Source organism: Chionomys nivalis, chromosome 23 (genome assembly GCF_950005125.1).
Source record: "Chionomys nivalis chromosome 23, mChiNiv1.1, whole genome shotgun sequence".
Classification (NCBI taxonomy): Eukaryota; Metazoa; Chordata; class Mammalia; order Rodentia; family Cricetidae; genus Chionomys; species Chionomys nivalis.
The window spans coordinates 8,205,609-8,230,071 of record NC_080108.1 but is presented as its reverse complement, the minus strand read 5'-3'; the positions used below and the strand labels follow the sequence as shown (position 1 = coordinate 8,230,071).

At 41.6% G+C, this 24,463-nt stretch overlaps 1 protein-coding gene across 21 annotated transcripts in view; it reads right to left on the bottom strand.

Moving 5' to 3' along the window:
- Nucleotides 1-24,463, bottom strand: part of Dlg2 (discs large MAGUK scaffold protein 2) — a 1,644,347-nt gene that overhangs the window by 30,740 nt on the left and 1,589,144 nt on the right. The gene's annotated exons all lie outside the window — the stretch shown is intronic.

Here is a 24,463-nt window from a genome sequence, read left to right as displayed (position 1 = left end):
TGGGACCATTTAAGTTCTAGTAATTTCATACTCTATCATATCATGCTTCAAAAATGTCTCACCAGCCTTATGATCATCAACACTTGAAAAATGATTTGAATCTTTTAGCTGCTTAAAAACCCTAAGAAAATCATCTCCAGGGACCAGGGTTTCTTACTTGCACAGGTTTTGAATTGAATTCCCAATGGTAATATGAAAAGGAGTATCCTAGCCCAGGGTTAGCACTGGCCACTGGCAGGAAGAACTGTGGAGCCAGAGGGGTGAGAGCTCGGAGGAAATCAATACTCATTGGTTGAGAGGTGAGCGTTTGGTCCCATTCATGGCACTTAGTCATGGTCCCATATTAATTAGAAGCTCGACCCAAAAAAAAAAAAAAAAAAGGTGCAGAGAAGGCATTTGTTTTGTACCCCTGTGCTCGTCTATTGAATTAACAGGAATAACGTTCAGGAAGCACTGAAGTGCGGAAAGGTTTTTCACCAAAGTCAGAGCAGATAAATTTTATGACAGATCAGGACAGGTTTTATATGTCATACTTAAAACAGGACTTTCTTGGAACTTAGGTCTGCAGAGAGCACCTGCGTTTAATAGAGTTTTATCATAACCTCGTAATTGAGAACTGGCAGCCAAAGACAAGGCTGGGAAGTGTCCCTCTAGTTCCATAAAGGAACATTACACAGGCTTGCGTCACTCCAGCGTCCTGCCACTTTTACATTCGAAGCATATTTAAACTCCAGTAACTGAAAGTAAAAGAAAAATATTATGTAAGAATTAATGGCCTGTGATATCGCAGGGGGTGTTAGACACTACTCTTTAACATTACAGATGACTTTCATGCAAAACAATTATGAGATCTCATGCAAATACAAAATTATGCCAAGAGGAAGAAAGCTGGGGGAGGGGAGTTAAAGACACAAACACACGCAGATGGATAATGCAGAGGCTTCTAGGACCCTAGATGGTGTTGCATGCAAGCCACATTGTTTACGTTGTCTCACTGGTCAAAGGAAAATGAAAGGGTGTTGTCTTTTATTAATTCTTTCATGTTTCAAAGCAAGGAATGTAATGTGTTAACATTTCCCAAGTATGAAAATGTTGTGTATCATGAGTTCTCTGATTGGACGTAATCATACTGAACAGCACACCTTTTAAAAGGACAGAAATACATGATACCCCAGAAGTAAAGTTCTATGACAGTATAATACAAGCAAATGCCCTTTGACCCCTCCTGCATAACATGGAAGGCACTGGACCCTATTCATGGCCATAAAGTCAAACCACCATTTCAGTACATGCAGATTTAATGTTTTACATGTAGGGTCTTACTGAATTAACATTAATATTAGCTAATGTCAACATTCTGACTTACAAAGGATTATATGTAGTATATGAGGCTAGGCATGTGTAGAGTTCCATAATAGATGCTCTATTAGCACTGTAATTTTTCCTTTTAATATAGAAGAGGAAATTCTGCTACATGAGTGCTGGGTGAACAGAATAAATCAGCACTTTTGCTATTTATGTAATACATGGCTCTAAAGTAAAGGCTGGTTTACAGCTCTAGTCTTAACTGGGCTTGTTCAGGGCTGTTTGTCTACATTAGAAGCATCTGCAGGCCCCATGAAATTGCCTTCAAGGAGAAAATGTCTTTGAATAGAGATTTTAGAAATACCAAATACTGTGGAGTGGGGTAAGCTGGCGTGGGAAAGAATTCTACTTGAGAATTTGAGCAAGCAAAACTTTGCATTTATTGACCACTGAATGACCAAGCTTAGTTCTAAGGCATCACGTGTGTGGCCTACACGGTAGCTTCATGAGGCTGGCCTCATCCCTCTTTCTGTTTGTATCCAGAGTTGCTCAGATTGTGAGCTGTGGAGTCGGGAATTGAATTGGCTGCAAATGTAGTTCTGTGAGTACAAATTCCTGAAAGCCACGCCTCCTTCCAGTTCATATTTAAAATTGTAAGCAACTGACTTTGTAAAGTCACACCACATATTCTGCCATTTCTGGACAGTCACGCCCGGTGATTGATTACTAGGCCACATCAAGTTATTGGTTTCAGTTGTATCTCCTTTGATTATTTTGCTACGTCTTTCTTTCTTAGGTAGCAATTCACGTAGTTGAGGGCTCAAAGCCACTCCTGTTCATATGATACTATAAAAAATAAAGGGAATTTCAACAAGACACATTAGTCATAGCAATCTAAAAATCTGCATAGAAGTGGCTAGTTAACAGAGACGTGACTAGGTGGTTGTATACGGTGTAGGTAATGAGGCGTGGAGAGCGGGAAGTGACAGCTGATGGGTATGGACTTATTTTAGGGTGGCTGGAAATGAGACTGTGGTTGATAGTTTTGTACCCTATAAAGATACCGGGGAACACGGAGTTGTGTATTTTAAGGTCATGTCACTAATGTAAACTGTATTTCAAGAAGGCTATTTAAAAGAGGAATCCTTCCACACCCCATGGGCTGAAAGGAAACAACCCTATCAGTCTCTCTGCTCTTCTCATTCAACTTGGTGTAAACATGTCTTTAGCTGGATGCCCGTCATACTTAGCGGATAGAAATCTAGGAATGTTTCTGTTGACCAGATTCTGCCCTGTCCCGGTTTAAGTGAATATCTCTCATGTTGTGACAGACATTGCAACACTCATGTCAAGAGGCAGCATCTCAGTGGGACTCAGGAGTCCCCTGACTGGCAGGTCAAACGGTATGACACTTCCTGGACTGACCCCACCATAGAATGCTTTGGTAATCTGGCATACAATAAAATGCATTATGCATAAGGAGGAAAGCGAGAAGCTCAAATCCCCTCTTCTCCCACTAAAATTCCATGTTCTTAAAGACAAATGGCATCTGTTTACCCCTCATATCCAGAAAACTATAGAACAAGAGGCCCGTTTCTGCTGCTGCTGTTGTTGGTTTTTCATGTACTAGTTCCTCAGTTTCTATAGCTCCATAATGTCATCTTTGTAGATAATGGTGACCTCTGGTAGAATTTAAAATAGTACACGGCTCAAATATGCTTTTGCTGTGGCTCCTCTTAATTTTTAGAAATACTTGTTTCTAGGGCAGCAGTGGATCCAGGGGGAGGGACTGGGAGTGTGGAGGGAGAGGAAGATGCCAGGATATATTGCATGGGAGAAGAATAAATTAAAAAACAAAACACTTGTTTCCTCATAGCTCTGTTCATCTGGAAAAGCCATTCAGACATCGCTTTCTATTCTATAGATAGCTCATTTTCATGCAGAAACAGAACCATAAAACAAAATGTTAAAGAATAAGTAATATTGTGACCAAAAAGAATTAGATCAAAGATCAAGTATTGGATCTCAGATCAAGAATTGGAAGTATAAAAGTCCTGAGCCTCCTGACAGGAGAAGAAAATATCACTCCAAGGAGCCTTGGGAAGTTCTGCTAAACAAAGCTCCAGATGAACCGGAGTATATTCAGACCTGTAGATTTCATGATCAGTTGTCAAATAAGATTGAATTTTTCCATGTTTCTTTGATTTCTTTATAAAGATACAACAATCAAAATTTGAAGTTTGGCAAACTCTGTAAGACAAGTCACCTGGCTTCTTTAGCATAAATATTGCATCAGCCAACCAGTGCAAACAAAATACTTAAAGGGAAATAGTAAATGAGGAGGAAAGTCACATAAAAAAATTACCACATCGAGTTCATTTGCATTCTGGTTCAAACGAATTACAACACAACAACAAAAACACCATTTATGACATTTGTGGAGGAAGAGGAAGAAACAGGAGGAGGAACTGTGGCCAGATTGCCCAATGGTAAAGGCACTTGCCACTAGACGATACATGCTTAACGACCTGACTTTGACCCCCGGATCCCACACAAAGGTGGAAAGAGAGAACAGCCTCCTCAAAGTTGTCTGATAACCCAGTAACTATCTTTATGTGTGACAATGGCATGTGGTCAGGCCATACCGAATTAGGGAATGGTTTGTGGTTTGATGCCCTGAATTGCATCCAAATACGTGAGTGGACCATAGTGCTCCATATGTCTAGAAGCAGAACTGTAAAGGAGCATAGGTATTTTCTTGGCAGGCTAATAACAGGATAATCACAAGTATAACAATACTGAAACGCTGTATACGCTGTAGGAATGAACACACGAATAACTGCAGGCACGCGGGGGGACAGGCGTTGTCACAGTCAACTGGAGGATACTGGCAAGGAAAGGAAGGAACTTTAAAAAATTTAATTTCTTCCCTAAAGGAGCTCTGGATGTGACGATAGCCTTGTAGACAAAAGCATACCTAGCATCCGCTCTGCAAAATGGGAATGATTGTTGTTGGCTGGAAATAATACGTGAACCAAAACCTACATTAATTGTGATGTGTGCAAAGGATATCAAAGCCAGACCCACGTACTATGAACAATGGGAGCAATGAATCTGAGAAGAAATTTGTGCCTTTGAGGCTTAAAGACACAGCTGAAACAGAGTAAATGAAAAGCTCGTCTAGGAGAATCCACAGGGAACCACCATTCTCTCGCTCCCACCCTAAGGAGAATTCACTCCAGAGTGATCAGGATATCCATCTGGCCATAGCAATGGTGGGACGGGCAACCTGCCATGATGTGTTTCCTGAGGGTGACCTCCGAGAAGTATCTGGAGCGCTGCAGTGTCCTAGCTCCAAAGGCAACGGTTCACACTGATGGGGAAGAGACGGGCATTTCCTAACTAAAACACATCCTCTGAAGATGTCAATGTCATGACAACATAAAACACGCAGCAACTGTCCCAGAGCTGGGACAAATCAAACAAAATGTGTGTTCCTTGGTCAGGAAGGCAGACAAGGCATAATTCCCACAACTTCTCCCAGAGTAGTTCAGGGAATTACAGATGAACATATGATTTTTGAGTATAAGGGATCTGTGATTCTCTTTCTGCTTTTGTAATGTTTAAACAACTTTTTCATAATGTGGCTTAAAAAAGATAAATTGTAAAGTATTTACTATAGGACCCCCAAAATAGACATTGCTAGTTGACTGGGGTGTGTGTGTGTGGGGGGCAGTTCTTACAGCTTTTCTGTCTGTTAAGACGCAAAGGAGCAGCAGGAAGGTAGACAAGGAAAGGAAGGGTGAAAACCACCTTCATTATTTATAATAATAATAATAATGATATTCTCTGACCCGAAAGGACAAAGCTCCTAGCATTCTTTGCCTAAGGGGAAAAAAAATCAAAATCACAGGATCCATCATTCTGAAAATGGCTGTAAAAAATAGTATCCTAAATGAGTCCTTCACTCCCCCTTTTGACTTATGTTATTTCTGGGTCTGGGATGGTCGCACTATGTAAAAACGCATCGCTCAGGGCAGCAGTGTGGAGAGCAAGCCTAGTACATGTAGTAAAGGGCCGACTAAGCACAGGCTGGACTTCACAGCCGCCCTGGTGCACAGTAACCAGGAAGCGCGTCTATATTTTGCGATATCATAGCGATTCTCCCGAAAGAAATGTAAAACTGTTCTCCATTATCCTCTATCCTTATCGTGCTACCTCAACCCTCACAGCAAACTCACCGATTCCTTTCTTCTGAACCAGACCATATGCTAAATTATTTTTCTTCAACTAGACAACAGGGAGGTATGTCCTGGGACAATGAAACCCACTATGTAATTCTGTAAAATGGAGATTTTATTGGTGCACAATTATGCTCACTACCTCCACAGGGACCAAGATAAATTCTAAAATATTGATATCTGGTCTTTTACAGAAAACAAACCAACCAACCAACAAGCAAACAAATTAACAAAAATCATAGCAATCTAAGCTGCTCTACTTAGAGTCATCAGTGAGCTCCAGGATGTCCAGTTCAGAATAATTCTTAGGTCTCATTTACCCTTTTATTTTCAAAATTTAAATCTACCTACTAGACATGAGTCATCCCAAAATACTGGATTGGCGGTATACATCTGTGTTTTCACTGCCTTCCTCTCGATGAAACCATTCATCTTCAGTCTTTTTCCCTAGATCTTTCTTACTCTTTCGTTCTCCAAGATTTGGAAGAGACGTAGGCTCACTTCTTGATCTTTTTCTTTTCCCCCTCTCACCCTCCGCACACACTCTCCATAGGCCATCTCTCAACGCCAGCGGTTGATTATATCCAAATTTAGCTCCAGCTGCATTTCTTCAATGAACTCGAGATCCATACACACTTACAATCTCTACTGTCCCGTCCACAGCCCTCCGACTTCTTAATCAAATTCTTCCCATATTCTACAAATAGAACTACAGTCAAAACATCGTAATTCTATAATTTCTGCCTCTCTTGACTTTGAGATCACCATTGATTCTAAAACATCAGGTTGTTAATTTTTTTATTTTTATTTTTTATGACCTGTGATCCATACAGAAGAATATATGGTTTTGAAATTAAACTCTGAGGGGTACAAGCTGACAGAATAGATGTCCAGCACTCACTTCATTCTCAACCAAGTGGAATAAAACAAGCAAGCAAACCCTTTCCCCAAGCAAAACAGGCATCTAACTGCATTTTGAGCTGGCAACTGGAGGGGAAGACATCAGGAGTCAGCAAGAAAGAGAAGGACTCCATAAAGAGAAAACAAACCCCCTGGCACCGGCTCCACAGTGGGGGTTGGGTGGGGACAGCTTCTTCTGCAAGAAGGGCAAAAGAGAACTTCACAGTAAACTCCAGCAGCGTCTAGCTGACGACCACTCTAGCTCCTAGGAAGTCCCACAATCCTATGGGCTTGCAGCCCACTTTGAAGAAGACTCTGTACTCTGTTCAATATCTAGTTTTGGAAACATTACCTCTGGTGTCCCCCAGGGAATGCTCTGGGTTTTGTAGCCAGGATCCAGCTTAAGCGAGCTACAATTTAAGTTTAAACATTCCATTTCTCACTGGTTCGGAGCAGAGCTGTCCTGCAAACACAAGCTGGCCCATCAGAGTAGCCTAAACTTGCTCCCTGTCCTGCCCTGTGGGAGATGGAGCAAGCTACCTGCAATGATAACCATTGTGTGTTCCTTCATCCCTGGCAACCATGGAACGCTGCTCTAGGGTGAGACCTGCTGGGAAATACATGGACATCTATGCTCAGCTCTGAACTCCGCAGGGGTCCATGTGTGGCTAGCAACACTAGACTTCAAAAAACTGAAGAGGCCACGGTGAAACCCATCTTGTGCAATGAAACTATGCTAATTAAATATTTTTTCTTTTTAAAAATTCATTTGTTTTTAGTTTTTCAGGACAGGGGTTTTCAGTGTAGCCTTGGCTGTCCTGGAACTAGCTCTGTAGACCAGGCTGGTCTCGAACTCACAAAGAACTGCCTGCCACTGCCTCTGATTGCTGAGATTAAAGGCCTGAGTCACCACCACCTGGCAATATTTTTTTTTTTAAATGTGAAAATATTTAAAACATGTAGCTCAGACTGGCCTCAAACTTGTGTTCCTCCCACCTCTAGCTCTTCAGCAATCATTATTGGTTTGTGCCACCACAACAGCCTAAATATTTTTACAATTTTTAAAATTTCTGTGTTTCTGTTTTTATGTGAGTATATGTCATGTGTGTAGGTACCTACAGAGGCCAGAAGAGAACACTGGGGCTTTGAAGCTAGAGTTATAGGCAGTTGTGAGCTGTTCAGTATGGGTACTGGCACCTGTGTGATCTCTGGAAGAATAATAAGGACCCCATAACAACTGAGACATCGCTCCAGCAGCACTGATTAAAAGGAATTAAAACAGAATTTAAAGGAAAAGGTTATAAAAATCTTAATGAGATCTAAGAAAGTACATATAAGCAATTGAATGGAATTAGAGAAATGGTGCATGTTCTAAATGAAAAATTCAGCAGAGCAATAGAAAAATGTTTATGAGCAAAGTAGAAACCTCAGAAATGAGGATCTCAATAAGCCCAAATAAAAATATAGTTGAGAGACTAAAGAACAGATTAGGTATAAAAGAAGAAAAAAATTTACATAAAAACAGGTCTGTGGAAATATTCCAGGCACACACAAAAGAAAACACATTTAAGATCTTTGGGACCTCACCAAATGAATGAATATCTATGCTTTTGGAATTCTAGAGGGAAAAATGTAATCGAAGGTATAGGAAATAAATAATAGGAAAGTGGAAAGTTCAGAAGTCTTGGAGAAGACACAGATATTCACGTGCAGCAGAATGAATACGATCCTAAGATCATAGGTGACCAGAGAAGTCTTTTATACATCGTCTTATAGTTTCTGAGCCTCCAAAGTACAAGAAAGATGGGTAGGGATGTAGCTTAATAGTAGACGGCTTACCTAGCATGCATGACCCCAAGTTTTATCTATAGTGAAATGTCAAGACAATGTGTGTGTGCACACACATGCATACACACACATACACACGGTACAAGGCAAAAGTATCTAAGTACCAAGTGACACTTAAGGTTATCTCTGTTTTCAACAGAAGCTCTCCAGTCCAGGCAGGAATACACAGAATGAGCATTCTAAGTGATGAGGGAAAGTACGCTGGAGAGTGCCCAATCTAGCACCATCAGCCTCTGGAAATGACAAAAAGTGGGTTCCACAGCACTTTTATTGCCATGTCTTTTAGATTCAAAGCACGGTGGACATCCAGGTTTTACTGACTGAAAGCAGACTGCAGCATTGAGGGACGGCTCCCCTCAGAAGCATGGGGAGAGATTTGGGAAAGGCAATGCAAAACAAGCGGTTGCGAGTCTCAGTAGACAAGAGGCAGGACTAGAGCAGGGAGAGGCACCCTAAGGCGTCTTCTTTCTGTTGGCTGCATTGCTCTCCAGTGAGCATGTCCTAGTTTTGCTTTGCCCGTGTATTTTACCTTATGTTTTATACTCAGTGATCTGATTTATTCCTAGATGCCTTTTATTATTAATAAAAAGAGATGGCTTAGTTATTTGCTCGTCTCACATTTTCAGCTCTATGACTCGATTTTGGAAACGTTATAAAGAATTTAATAGCATTCATAATGCCAATAAAAGGTACCATTTAACTTATCCTTTTTAGCTTTCTCTCCCAAGTTTACTATCTGCCTCAATTAAAAGAACACTTTGCAGACTGAGCATCTCCCCAGTAGCAGAAGAGGTGTTTTTGAGCAAAGTGTTTGCCTTAAAAGCACAAGACCTGAGTTCAACTCCTTGAATCCTGGTGTGTGTGAAAAAGCTGGGTATATGGGGCACATGCTTATAATCTCTGTGTTGAGGGTATAGAGATTAGCAGACTCGTGGGGCTCACTGCAGTCAGCCTAACAACTGTAAGGTTCAGGCCAGTGGTTCACCCAGTCTAAAGACACAAGGTAGCTGCTATTTTGCTTTGACCTCTGTGTGCACTAGATATGTATACATGTATACGTGCATACACTTTAACGTGGGCAGCAGCCCAAGGACACCTTTTCTGCCACAACAAGAAATGTCCTTCTAAGAGGGAGGTGTCCTTCTAAGAGAAAGTTCAAAAGAAATAACAGAACAAAATATCTGTTACCAGTGAAAAGCAAACCTCTTTTAGTGTTTATTTTCTAAAAACTACATTTTTTTTTTGCAATTTAATTATACTGGCAATGTAATTTTAAATCTTGATTTTTACTGACTACTGTGACATGTATGACCCTAGGAATGTTTAGTTTCCAAGCCTCAGTTGTAGATACTTAAATGCGACCATGTAGAAAAAGCGCGACATTATGTAAGGTCAGTAAAGCAGAGCCAACAATCCCACGTCTTTACAAAGTATCCGTAAGCATCCATTTTAATGAATTAATGGAAGGGATTTAGAATTCAACAATGCAAACTATCTTTAAAAAAGAATTTTACAGACCCCACAGAAAATTTAAAGATGTACACCATGTAGACAAGATAGGCAAACCAGGCAAATTCCTAGGAAGACATGGCCTAACAAAACTCAGAGGTGCTAAACACACCAGTAACAACTAGGAGGTTGTAATTAAAATGACTCACACCAAATGGCTCCGATGTTTAATTCTACTGACTGGAATAACTCTAAAAAGAATGTATGCTAATGTACGTTTTCTCAGTGTTAGGAGAGAAACCGTTCCCAAACATTCCAAGGCCAGTATGTCACCGATGCCAAAAGTAGGCAGGAATCTTGCAAAAGAGAGATGACTGCAAGCATGTCTCAACGTAATTTTTCACCCAGCTAATTTACCTCCGCTAGCTTAAACATCCTATGCTCTCGGACACTATACTGTTTCCATTTCTAAGGCTCTGTATTATAACGAAGGTAACATTTACTACGTTCTAGATTATTTTCTTAGAAGTGATCCCTAGAAGTTGGATTCTTGAATTAAGCATGGATTGTTCTAACAAACGATACATGGCCAGATAACTTTTAAGTGATGGATACTAATTGACATTCCCCCTTTAACCACTTAGTCAGACTCTCAATTTGTAGTTGGTCCAATGATGGATCCTGATTGTTTTTCCTCTCAATGCCTCCATGTTCTCCTAATTAGCTTACTATAATGGAAGGTGTTTATGACAGACAATTGTAATTTGGCACCCCATGCTCTCCTAATTACCTTATTCTCACGTGAGGAGTTTGGGAAGGGAAGCCTGAGCCTGTGAGTGGAGGGCAGACGCTATGCCGGCACCCGATGAAAGAATTTCTGGTATATTTGAGGACGGGGAAGGCCTTGCATTTCAGCACCAAATTACCTGTTTGGAAGTTAACTTTTCCAAACCCAATTATTTCTTAGAAAACCTTAAACTTTTACTATCTTTAAAATCTTAGGGTAGGAGATAGTAAATTATGTGAAAAAATATATTTGCAATTCAGAACATCAAATCCTACACATAGTCAACTCAAGCAACATTTCTCTAACCAATAGGGGGAGCTCTGTTCCAATCACATGGGCAGATTCTTGATAAGACTCAGAAACTTTCTCTCAAAATTAAAAAAAATATATTTTATTTAGATAAGGGGTGTGTGTGTGTGCGCGTGCGTGCATGAATGTGTAAGTGCAGGTGCCTGAGGAGGCAGAAGAGGGTATCAGATCTCCTGGAGTTGGAGTCGTGACTTGCCTGCCTGTCATGGGTCCTGGAAACCCATGCGCTCTTCAAGAGCAGCAAGAACTCTTAACAGGTCTCCCATCTCTCCAGCCATGCTGAATTCTGATTTTCTCTTTCTCTTTTCTTTCTTCCTCCCTCTCTCTCTTCCCCTCTCTTCTCTCCCTTCCTTCCTCCCTCCCCTTTTTTTCTGGTGGTGAGAGAGAAGATGCCATCATTACAGACAGCTTGCTCTGGCAAGCTCAATTGAATGTGTGTGAGAACAGGAGGTGGATGCGGCCTTAGACTTGAGAAGAGACACCCTAGCCAGTCCTTTCACACAGTGCTGTCTATCACAGCTACGTTCCCGACAGTCACTCTGCCTCGGGACTTCACACCTGGTGTGGTTACTGGGGTTGTAAATACAATTTTGGGGAGAAATATAACTGAATTTTCTCCAGTTTGCCAGAGCTGATGGGACTTTTGTACAGTTTTCAGGATGTGGTCATTTATTAATTTGGTTTATAAATCAATTTATAATAAGTTATTAATACACTTACAATTCATTATTCTTAAAAATGTGACAAGCCTTCCCCTGAGTCCTTACTAGTTTGGTCTTCATTTAAATATTCATAATTGGAACTAATAATAAAACTAGGGAAGTATTCTGATGATGTGTCATTTGCTCGAGAAATTTGTAGAACACTTCCCAGAAGAAATTGCCAACTTCTGTGACTCCAATTGGTTGCTTTATAATTCTATGGTGATTCAACATTTTATTATCCTATTCCCCAATAATTTGATGGATCCAACAACTCATAGGATTTGGAAGCAAAAACTCAAAACTTTCTGTTCCTTATTGTGTTTTTTCAAGACAGTCTCATCAATGGGAAACAAGAAACATTGGTCTTCTTTCTTAAATTCCCATGTTAGATTTAAAAACAGGGCTCATGGCAGATGTCGGTCACACTGCTGTTTATTGTACTTTAAAGGATTTATTTAATTTTAAGTTGTGTGTGTATGTGTTTACCTGTATATGCCCACATGTGTAGTTGCCCACACAGGTCAGAAGAGGTGTAGAAGCCCCTGGAGCCAAAGTTATAAGTCACTGTGAGATAGGCAGTGTGGGTGCTGGGCACCCGACTTAGGTCATCTGGAAGAGCAGCAAGTGCTCTTAGCCACACTAATTCTTGATTTCTCTGTTAAAGTATTTCCATTTGTCTTCTGTACTCTACTGTCATTTGTTATGACTAAAGCTTCTTGTCAGTGTCTAAAAGGCTAAGCCTGCATTGGCTGTCAGCGTCCCACTGGCCAGAGGAGGTAGCAGAATTTACCATTCTCAAGTTCCAAAACCACGTTCCGAGTCAAATGGAAAGCAATCCCCCTTTCGTTCAGTATTCTCCAAATGCCTTGGCACTTGAGGGAGTTCTCTGATCCCCACGATCTGGAATCTGAGAATCAGCAAATGTAATACTTAAGGGAAAATAGGCAAGTTCTTTCTTAGATGTCTATGTGTGTGTGCAGTGTCCATGGGGGCTAGAAAACAGCATTGGACCCCGGGAGATGGAGGTCCAGGCAGCTGTGAGCACCTGATGTGGGCAGGAATGGAAGCCAGGTTCTCTGCAGGAACAGCAAGCGCTACTAGCCGCAGAGCACTGCTCCGCCCGAAACTACTTTTCAGTATTTTTAATTTAAAAATTAGACTGTGTGTAGGTCAGAGCACAACTCATTTGTTCTCTCCTCCGCCATGTGGGCTGCGGAATCAAACTCAGGTTGCCATGTTTGACTGCAAGTGCTGAGCCATCTCATGATGCCCCAAACCCTATTTTAATGAACCTTAGTAGAGCACCCACTCAGCGTGTCCAGATTAGACCCCTTCCTGGACTATTCTGCTTATCTCCATCTTCATAGGCATCTCGTTTGGGACTTTTCAGATGCCCTACTAGTACTACTTTTATGATTCATTTTCAGCTTTATCTTTAAGGACTGGAATTTTGTCTGGAACATTTCTTTGAACTCTGTGACCAAGCCCCCAAACAATATAAAAAAATAAACACATAAGCACTGGGCAATAGTTCTAGCCTTTATCACTGCTACTTGTTAAATTCCTACCCACTTGGCAGCTACATCTCTAGATGTCCTTCATGGGTTGATTGTTCGAAGTGCTTTTTAGCTATCAACTCCTAATAAATGACTACAAATTATGTTCATTTTTTTTTATATCAAACTCTTAAAAATGTGGAGCTGGAGAAAATGACTCACAGAAAGGCTGAGTCCCACGGTCCACACATCCAGGAGAGTGAGTCGTGTGTAGCTTTGGTTCATTTCATCAATTGCTGGTCATTTCCTCAGCTCCCACAGGCAGAGGCACTGAAATCCTGCGGGAACCAACTCAGGAAGGGTACTTTGCCTGAGGTTTACCAGCTAGTTCACTGGTTCTCCACCTTCCTAATGCTGCTACCCTTTAGCACAGTTCCTCATGGTATGGTGACCCCTACCATAAAATTATTTCATTGTTACTTCATAACTGTAATTTTCCTACTGTTATAGATCATAATGTAGATATCTGTTTTCCGACGGTCTTAGGCAACTCTGGTGAAAGAAACATTCGACCCCAAAGGGGTTGCGACTCACAGGTTGAGAACCATTCATTAGTCTAACACTTGGTAACAGGCAAATAAATATCCGGGTAATAGATGCTGTGGCCGCTTCAAGGAAAGATGTCTAGCCTTAGTCTGGACTGTCACCGTCCTGACTAGAAAAGCTTATGAAAGTCACTTCCTCTTCCCAGCTTTTGCTTCCTCCGTGTCTACAGAAAATTAGTGAGATGACCTCTTTTATAGCATTAAAAATCCTCACTGTGAAGATATTTCTTTCTGCCTCTCCACCGCTCCCCCTTTCCCCTGCTTCTGCTTCCTCTCCCTCCTTCCTGCAGTTGGGGAGGAAGGGACTCTGCTTCACTGTCTGGATGGATGATGCCTCTGTTTCAGGAGTTGACAGTTGTTCTTCATGTCTCACCTTCATGATTTTACCTCCAGATCAGCACGGGCGGCCACTCTGCAGCACTGGTGACCCGGGAGTGACTGGAGGTAAGCCAGTAAGCCAAGCACAATAATTAAGGTGCCTTTTGTAACAATGCAGGGCCCGACTGGATAACCTCATTTGAATAATTCTTGTTTTCTGCTTGAGCGAAAGGGAGGGGAATTTACAGAAGAGGCGGATTCATCCTGCAGCTGAGACTTCTGGCTCTTAGCCAGCAGCTCTGGCAGGAGACAGAGTCACAGGGATTGGGACTGACACTAAGGATCCAGTTTGGTGGCAGGTGAGCTAAGAGGGGGGAGAAGAATATGCAGCGTTGGGTTCTGCCTTGGGCTCTTCCATCTGAACATTTCCATTTAGGCACATCATTTATGCATTTTCTCATCCCTGTCAGGAGGGGCGGGTTATATCCACAGAGGGGATCATCTGAGTGGTTAAGGGCTTCTCTGCACTCCATGCTTTTCTTAAAGACAGAAAAATCAAAATTGATTGATCAACTTTAAAGAGTAGAAGACAAAAAAAAAATGGAGTTTTCTATCATTTTTCGACTATAGGGGGGAAAAAGCAAGGAAAACGTGTGTATACACGTCAAGAGAATCAAACACCCTTGGCAGCTCCAGACCACCTTCTGAGAACACACACACCAGTCCTGTTCATGCTTGCCTCAAAGCCTGACATGCTTATTCTTATTTCTGTACCAGATATTGGGTGAGTTTGTCACTGTAAATCAAATGTCACTTTAAAAGCCAGAGACCACAAACGCACAATAATTTTGCTCGATGCACTTTCCGCTTGGAAAGCGAGTTCTGTACCTTGTTTGGACAGAGTAGTCACACATCAATTGCAACCCACCTGTGGGGAAATACTCACGAAGTACTGAGCGCACATGCCTGGACGACAGTACTAATACATAACACAACGGTTCTCATTCCCAAGTCTCAGATCAAGGAATGAAGACTTCACATACTCAGAGAAACAACTTCACTTGAATGAATAAAGAAAATGTGCATATGTCCTATGGAGTTTTAGTCAGCAACAATGAAGAAAGAAATTGTATTACATAAAGGACAGTTGATGGAACCGGAAATGTAGTCATACATGCAGGGCTCTGACATCATGGAACTGGAAATGTAGTCATACATGCAGGGCTCTGACATCATGGAACCGGAAATGTAGTCATACATGCAGAGCTCTGACATCATGCACACTCAATAAGCGATAACTGTTCCATTGACTCGCCAGATCCCGTAGACAGGCTTCCCGCTGAAAGGACTGCATAGCGAAACTAGAAACTGAAGGGAAGAAAGTATAACAACTCACCCTTCATTAAGCTAACTATTGCTGAATGGGATGGAGCTGTTTTCTTGTGTATGTTGAAGTTAGAACAAATTAAGGACATAGACATTAAAAAGGAGACTTTCAAGGATGTAGAAGGAAGGAGGTGGAGGAAGACGAGGGCAACGTCATTGCAGGGAGTGCATATGATTGGAGCACACATGCATTTATAGACATGTCACAACTAAACCTATTACTTTGTTCATTAATATACACCAAGATTGCTACAGTACATACTGAGAACACAAGTGATGAAGTAATTTCTCAGATGAAGATACATGCAAAGATAATAAAGCATGTTTTAGGTGATAATCAGGGAATAACTGGGGACTGTCACAGAGAACTGGCTAGACCCATGTCTGAAAGAATGGCCTGCTAATGATGGTGTGCAAAGGTACCCCTTTTCTCCATCCTTCCCCCATCCCAGTGAAGGAGGAATAGTGAGAAGCTGTATGGGGGGGGGGAGGGTAGAGCCCAGAAGAATGGTGGGAGAGTCTTAAGATGCCATCAGTTACAAATGGCATGGTACACATTTGCTTCTGTTGAAGAGAAAAGCAATAGGTAAGGGTCTCTCTCTGTTTTTCTACAGAATCGCACACACACAGTTCAGAAACTATCCTTTTATCGTATCTGGGAGTATTTGGAGTTTAAGCCTTGGAGAGGAATTCTGCAGCTGAAAGTCTGGAGACGCTGACTGCTTACTGTGCCGTGACACAAAGCTCTAAGGGACAGGAATGAGATTAAAGGTAAATGGGTGAGAGCTTATTTCTGGGTTCTCCACCCTCTGAAGATTTAAAATAGGAAGGTCAGTGTGGGTGGGGCTGCACCGAAGTGCTGTTCTCGGCAGACACTTGCTGGTGGAGCTTAGAGAACACAGCGGGGCATTGCACAGAGAAACCAGAACATCAAAGGTGACTTTAGGGACTGAATCACACGCAGGGCAAGCAGCCAGATGAGCCTGAAGTCTGATGACCTGAGTCTCTGAATTCCTTTCGTGACAGCATTCTGCCAGGTTCTGTCCTACGAGCTTTGTAAGTGATCAGAAGACCCAGCAGTGACCCTTGCAGGGGCAAAGATATGTGGTAAGTATAGCTTATGTTGTGTACACAGTCACCTTAGAGAAGCATGTGTGAGAGAACCAGGCCTTCCCTACCAATCCCAGCCACAGACACAGCAACCCCAACAAAGATACATGAAGAAAACCTAGTCTTCTAAATGTCCCAAGTCACAAACGATTTTGAATTTTGTCATGCCACTCAAATGCTGCATACATCTAATATATGAACTGATTTTAAATTTATAGATAAGAGCGCTAAGCACTTTGGTATTTATACTGAAATTTACATGTGTTTGGCTGATATCACAAGACACAGTTAACACTGCAGGGAGAGGGGCCATCCAGAAAGATGGTTTTCTTCAGAGACTGAATCTTTACTGGTGTAGTCTAAGTGTCATGTGGTTGTTGTGAGAATTTAAGGAGAAAAATCCTTATTCTTGCCAAAATGCTTGCCTTATAAGTCATCTTTGATAAATATCAGTTGTATTCTTATTACATTTCAGGAATACTGATCAGGATGAAATTCTTTGACTGTCAAATGTGGACCTTGTTTCTAGTACTGAGAAGAGGAAAATAGTTTGCTTAGATTTGGGGGTAACTGGGGGGGGAACACTTTTCTTTTAGCAAAGAAATTATTTTAGTGAGTAGCAACCATAGCTCTGTATGTTTTCCTAAGTGCAATTGAGCTTACTCTCACTTCTCGCTACCGCGGGCTGGCCAGTAGGGAGGCAATCATCACGAATGAAGAGGGACTGGGTTTGTTACACACACTGAGCTAATGCTCCGCATTCCTTACAGTGTTAATTCTTGGTGGGAACTGAGAACAAGCCAGTTAGAGAGGAATAGTTCACCTTAGGGAAACTTCCTTCCAAGAAAAACCTTTTCTACCCCCGCTCCCCAAGATCAATGATCAGTTTCATAGAATAGGAGAAAAAATCTTTACAAGAGATTCATGAAGTTGTGAAAGCATCAAAGGCAGGTGGCCCCTCTTGCTCCTTTTCCCTCCCGAGGGCTGTGGCTTACACTGACCAGGCTTGTGATGAGCTGGACAGCAATCAGTGACTGCCTTCCTAAGTCCCAACTCTGTCAATGATGGAAAATGTAATTCTCATAGCACACAAAGGGGCTGCTCCCCATAGCTTCCCTATTGCTCCCTGTGTACACTAATTGCACCGGTTGTTCAGAAATATAGTTATTTCTACTTTTCTCTCCATGGGGGAATTTCAAGAACACAGAAGAGGATCAATCACAAGATGCGCTTATGAGTTTGGTGTCGTAGCTCTTGACAGCTTGGTGGGGCTTATAGAATTATGATCAGTAAGCACATAGCTAGGAAGTTAAGAGTAAGTTGTACAAGACAGTTTTGATTTGACTTTATATTATGGCTCTGTAAGTTAGTAGAGCTCACCTTCAAAAAAGCAAATTAATCTTTTACACATTGTATTTTAGGCACAAGTAATGGGAATGTCTCAGATCACCTGACTGATGGGACAGCTGGGGCCCCAGGACTAGACTTGCTGACTGCCCATGAGCAGCTGGTTACATGTTGAGAGTGGTAGCTTCAAAAGAAACCTAACCTTTCCCCAGATCATTTGATGTTTGCCAAGACCAGATGCAAAGTAGTCTGACCTAGAATAGTACTGGGCCTTGAAAGCTACTGTGTGTAAATAATATGGTAATCAAAATAAATATTCATAGGCCTCTAAAGAGCAGCACCTGGTTGTATGACTGTAGATAGGCCATTCATTCCTCCAAACCTGCCTTCTCATTTATGAAATGGGTAACGAACAATTTTTTTTTTTTGCAGGGTTGATTTTTTTAGTATCCAGTATGAATTTCTTAGCCCTAGAGGAAAAAATAGATTTATCACAACCATGTTGCTAGTCAAACACTAAAGTTCATTTTGTAAAAGATTTGTGTTGGGTTGGCATTCAGTGGTTAGTATCATGCATGAGGTGATAACAGTGCATAGCATTACCTAACAGCAGCACGCTGGTCTGAATGAAGATGGCCTCCATAGGCTCATAGGGAGTGGCACTATTAGAAGGTGTGGCCCTGTTGGAGGAAAACTGTCACTAGAAGTGGACTTTGAGGTTTCAAATGCTCAAGCCAGGCCCTTTCTCTCTGTGTTGGCTGCTAATCCAATGTAGAAATCTTGGCTCCCTCTCCATCACTGTCTGCCTACATGCCACCATGCTTCCTGTCACGACGACAATGGACCTCTGAACTGTAAGCCAGCCCCAACGAAATGTTTCTCTTTTTAAGAGTTGTTCTGGTCATAGTGTCTCTTTACAGCAATAAAACCCTAAGCCCACCAGTGACTTTGGTTGGCACTACAATAAGACATAAAAGTATGGCATGATGCCTGTCTGAGGTTTGGCTTCAATACACAACTTTAATTTCTAGTGTGGGTTCTGCCAAGTCATTCTCTCTTCATTGTTATCCTGGTGGGCATAGTTACTCTGGCATGGCTCACTTCTTATCCTTTTCTTTACCTTCACCATGTTCATATGCCATTTTTCACAGGCTGCTCAACATCTTTGCCACCCACGGCCTTCCCTCAGTCGCTATGACCTGGCTGCTGTTGCTTTTCAAAATTGAGATATTTCAGTGCTCTCCTCCAGGTGTCTCGTTCCTCTGTTCATTCCTGGTACCCAGCCTCGGCCTGCATCAGAAGGCGATCTCTCTTTGCACAGAATATCAGTAGTTCTTCCATCTGAATAATGTGGATGGACTAGCCCCTAAGGCTTAGGGAAAGCTTCTCAGGCTACATAAGAGAACAGTCAATGCCTTCTAGCACCGGGCCTCAGGCCTCCTGTGTGGATTGCAGGCAGATAAACCCTTATTGGTTATCGGAGTCTCCTGTCCTATTCCTTTGCTTCTGCTCTTTGCCAGATGTGAAAACACACCGACTCTACAGCCATTGAAATCTTGCTCAGGTCTCACTCAGCTAAACTGTTACGTCCTTGGAACACATTCTCAATTGCTTTCCCCCAGAGGCCCTCCCCACAATGATTCTCATGTCTGAGGGCATACTTTTCACTTTGTACCACAGTGGCATCCATGTCCTTTCAGGGAAGTTCTTAGATGGCAAAAGTCATCACTGTCAAGGACCAGAGCAGTATTTTGCATAGAGAGAAACTTGAAAAGTTACTTATTGAAAGGTAATTCCATACAGATCAAGAAAACACCTCTCTAAAGGCAACAATAAATTGGTCAGGTCTTCATTCATAGGTGATGGATGAAATATGTTTTATGATGCCCGTCTGGTGTACCTGACTTCTCCCAAACACCATTCTTTCTTACATGAGTTGACTGGTTAACTGTGTATGGTGCACACACGGGAGTATATTGGACATGCCTATTTGCCAAAGTGAAGGCCAGAGCAGGATGTTGGGTGTGCTCCTCTATTGCTCTCGGAATTACCACCTTGAGATAGGGTGTCCCATTGAACCACAAGTTTGCATTGTGGAGTAGACTAGCAGGCCAGTGAGATCCTGGTATCTAACTGTATTCCTTCAAAAATCCCGGGGATTATAGGCACACTTGCCTTTTTCTGTGGATGCTGGGGATTCAAAGGTCCTTGTTCAGAATAGATGCTCTTATTAACTGAGCTAGGTCCCTAGCCACCATATTACTTCATTCAGTAATTATTGGTATACTAGAATAGCCCAATAAAAGATTCCCCCGACCAGGGTCAATAGATATCCCCGCCCCCATTTTAGGGAAATACTGGTAGAAGCTATCCTTGAAACACTTCTCAGATATTACATGATCTGTAGTTAAAAACAACAAATCACTTTCTACCAACATAAAACAGGCACAGTTTAAAAACAAAACCAACACAACGAGCAACAAAGCAGGCAAGATTTAGGCTCGTGGCATGGGGCAGAGTGTCAAGGTGCCTGCTGCCAAAATGGAAGATCTGAATTTGATCTCTGCCACCCATCCACATGGTGGAAGGAGAGGCATGACCCCTAACACTGTCCTCTGACAGCTACGAGTATGTCCATAGCATGCACACTACACAATAAATAAATTAAAATGCAATACAAGGGCGATCTGTGCTATTTTGTGGTCACTCTAATTACCATGATGAGGAAGCTGTACGACAGCCACTTCTGACTCTCTCTCTCTCTCTCTCTCTCTCTCTCTCTCTCTCTCTCTCTCTCTCACACACACACACACACACCAGTGTTTCAGCTCTCAGATGCTTAAAGCTTTGGCAGAGGGAAACCCTCAAGGCCTAGAGGATGACTCCAGGCCTTCTACCACAAGTCAGGTTCAAGAAACCCCCACAGTGAATCAGAATTTACACACGAATAACCACCTAAAGTAGAATTGGATTTGAGCCGAGTTTTCTGAATAATACTTCATATTGTGAATTAGTAGCAGAAAGGAAATTTAACAATGGCTCATGCTCTCATCTGCTGAAATTACACTTGCTATTTATTCATATAACCACAAACTACACTTCTATTTATATCATTTTAATTTTGGCATCACTAATTGATTGGGTTGAATGAGCTAATAACATCTAGAATGAGTCCACACTTAAGAATGTAATTATTTTCTCTCTCATAAGAATCATGCTATTGTGTGGGGCCTTGCTATGCTCCCTGCTGGCATTATGAGCTTGGTGACTTCTGTCTTCTTCTGAAAGTTCAGCTTTCTCATCTGTGAAATTGGCACATTTTAACTGTGTTTAACTCACAGAATTGCTGTTAAGTACCAAACAATTAGTAGAAGGGCAAGGAGTAGAATTCAGTAGTAAAGATCTTTCTTATGAGCATGGCCTTGTGCCTGATCTTCTGCGGTGAAAAAGAAAACGAATACTCTATTTAAAAAGGCAGCTAACAGATGTTCAGCATAATGGGCACACCAACTAGAATGCAGTGGTTTTCTAGTATACTAACTATAGGCCAAGAGTTTTCTATTGTTAACTACCAGTAGTTACATAGCACAGAATTGACCCAGCATCCCTAGAGAATGTGATTCTATGGACCCATCTCCAGACCTGAGGCTAGGCATCTTCCTTTTTAATAAAAACCTTAGCTAATTCTGGGGGCACTGCTGGCTACTTCACTGTCCCTAATCAATGAGTAGATATTTTATGGTTATTTTTATCATAGCCTTCTGTGGCCCTAGGTCAGGCACTGGGAATGGACTCCTGGTCTCTATAAGGTTATCTCCTTTTGGTTCTTTATTCCTCATTTTGATACAGATATGTTAAGTCTTCATTCTACCAAAACTCTCCATAGGCTTTCTCTGGCCTTCAAGAGTTAAGCCTTCCGTGATGTGGTTCCTAATATCTCCTTTGCTTTCTCTTTGACACTCCAGTCTTTGTGCTGAAACAGCATTAAGAATCTGTGGCTTTTGTAGACACACAGGGCCATGTCCTCTCTTAGACACTGTCATTTCCACTTCTACTATTCTTTTGCTCCTTTGTACATCTTCCTGTCCCCCCAATACTCACTCTGACCATTCTTTCTTCAGAGCTCCAGAAGAGGTTAGTATTGCTGGGCTGAGTTCACACAGTGGCCTGTGCTCGCCTCTCGCCCAGTGCTTACCGGATTCTATTTGTTACTTGTGCACAGAATGTTTCAGGATTGTGTGCTTCCATTCCTGGAATCACGACTTGGCTTTTAGTGTACCTTCAAGACATATCTGTTACACTGAAAAGCTTAAAAATTTGCTGAGAACTAATAATATGAGAAAGGAATATAGCACAATTAACAAATGGCTCTATGATGTTTTAATTTAGCCAACTTAAGCTAACATGAATAAAACCTCCAGTGTAATCAAGCCAATGGAAGTATCATCAAATTTGAAACATTTAAGATTCTTTTTCACAATTTTTTTTTTACTTCAAGATGAAGTTGATCAAATGCATTCAAGTGTCAACATACATAATTACAAAAAGGGGGGGAATATAATTAAGGTTGGGAACAGATGAGAGCCACACAACTGCACTATGTTATAAAGTATGCACTGCATGTATGCATGTGTGTTTGTGCATGTGTGCAGTGGATATAACTTTTCAATTAAATGTTTTATCACATTTGGAATATAATGTTTTAGATTAATTTGCTATTTCAATAGTAAAATTTTTTAAAAACTCAAGATCTACAGAACAATGCATATACAAAAAAATACATTAGGAACACGACTCAATTCTATTCTACTGAGCTACCCAGAGGAGACACTCCCCAACCTTTTGAGCTGCTGTCAGGCTGGGCATGAGTTCCAGTTTTCCAGATTTTGCAATCTGCCATTTATGCTAAGGTGGGTTTTTAGTGATGTAGCTGCCTTTGAGCCATTTCTGCTCCTTTTTCTCTCGCCCTTACCCATACTCCTGTAAGTTGCTCCAATAAAACTCATTGGTTGAACTTGTTGAAGTTGGGCTTTGGTGCTATCCTTTACTTTGGTCTGTTTTTGTTTTCCTATCTGGTGAGTAATATTTGTGCACATCTTCTCGGGAATAATGTCACACAACACTCTGAGAGCCACCTAGAGAAGCCATTATCACTTTCTTATCAGATAGTTATCTGTGTACTACCTGGGAAAGTCTCAGTGGACAGAGGAGTTTGAAGGTTAGAAAAAATGTGATTATTGTGTTCTAAAAGAGAGTGAGCTAGCAACATCACTCAGTCTGGACCAGTGATGCTGGAAACCTTTGTGCTTCTGTAAAATGGTGTAAGTCTGGTTAATCTATATTGCATGCTGAGAAAGAACAGGAGAGAGACAAGAGCCAGGAAAACCAGTTAGGAAGCTTCTAGAGGGCATAGGATGGGAAAGCAATGATGAACAACCAAAGAAAGGCTTTTCTAAATTTTTTTTTAACTTCTAGGAAAAAGCTTGCCTTCCTTCCTGCATACCCATGAGGTATGACCTTTGACTTTCCTTTCACTCCTCCCCCAACCTGGATATCTAGTCCATCTTAGTGACATTTGAACTTTTTATACTTGGTTCCTCTATCTATAGATTGACTCCACGTGGATCTATTTTTGCAGGGGTGTATGTGTGGGGGAGACACAGTCATAACTCATCTCTCAAAATGTTATTTAAAACCCGTGACAAAAACCAATTCTGCTAACTCACACTGGTAAAACCAATGTAATTCCCATTTTGCTAACAGAACCATCAAATTGTTTTTTCGATAGCTGGTACAATGCTGGTTCTGCTACCAGCAATCTTGGGGTACACGAGAAGTTCCAAGAATCAACACAGTTTCTCAATGCTGACTCCAGTTTGATTCAAGGACACTGCTGTCACCGGGTCCTTTGTGGAATCGTTCTGCCCACTCCTTCTCCGTCACTCAGCATCTGCTCTTACAAACTATTATTAGGAAGCACAGATCAGACATCCGCAAATGATAACCTTCTCTGATTAGATTTTAGAAGTTATTTCCAAATTTCCTTTTCTATTGCTTTTGGTTCAGATTTTCAGAGTTCCGTACCCAGAATATTGCAGCTTTCTCCAACTCCTTCTACCATCCGTCTCCCCCGTGCCCTCACAGCTGACAGGTAAATGCCTCTTAAGCCCTCTGTGGATGTTCCTTTCCCATTATGTAAGCACGGTGCACCAAAGAGTCAGCATGAGTCACGTAGACAACATGTTCAGTGCTGAGGCATCACTACACACAGGTTTAGATCTTTGCCTAGAACACTTTAGAGCACAATCAAGTATAATCAAGACGGTAATACAGATATACTTGGCACAAGCTCAGAAAATACTATGAGGTTGGCTTTGGTCACAACACCCACGATTCTTCATTTTCTACAGGATAAAGTACAAGCTTCCTGGGTGATTTAAGTCATCAGAACTATCTCTCCACTTCTGAGATCTTTTATTCCCCTTAATAAATGTCCCTTGCAGTGTGGCAACTGTGCTTTATTTCTTGCCTGGCCGGTGGCCTGCTCCTGCTTGCCCCCCACATCCCATAAATTTCACCAATCCCTTTAAGGCTGGCAATTCAAATCCTCTGGGTTTGTAAACCAGAATTTCCTTTTCCTTTGTCCTCTGCTTTCTGG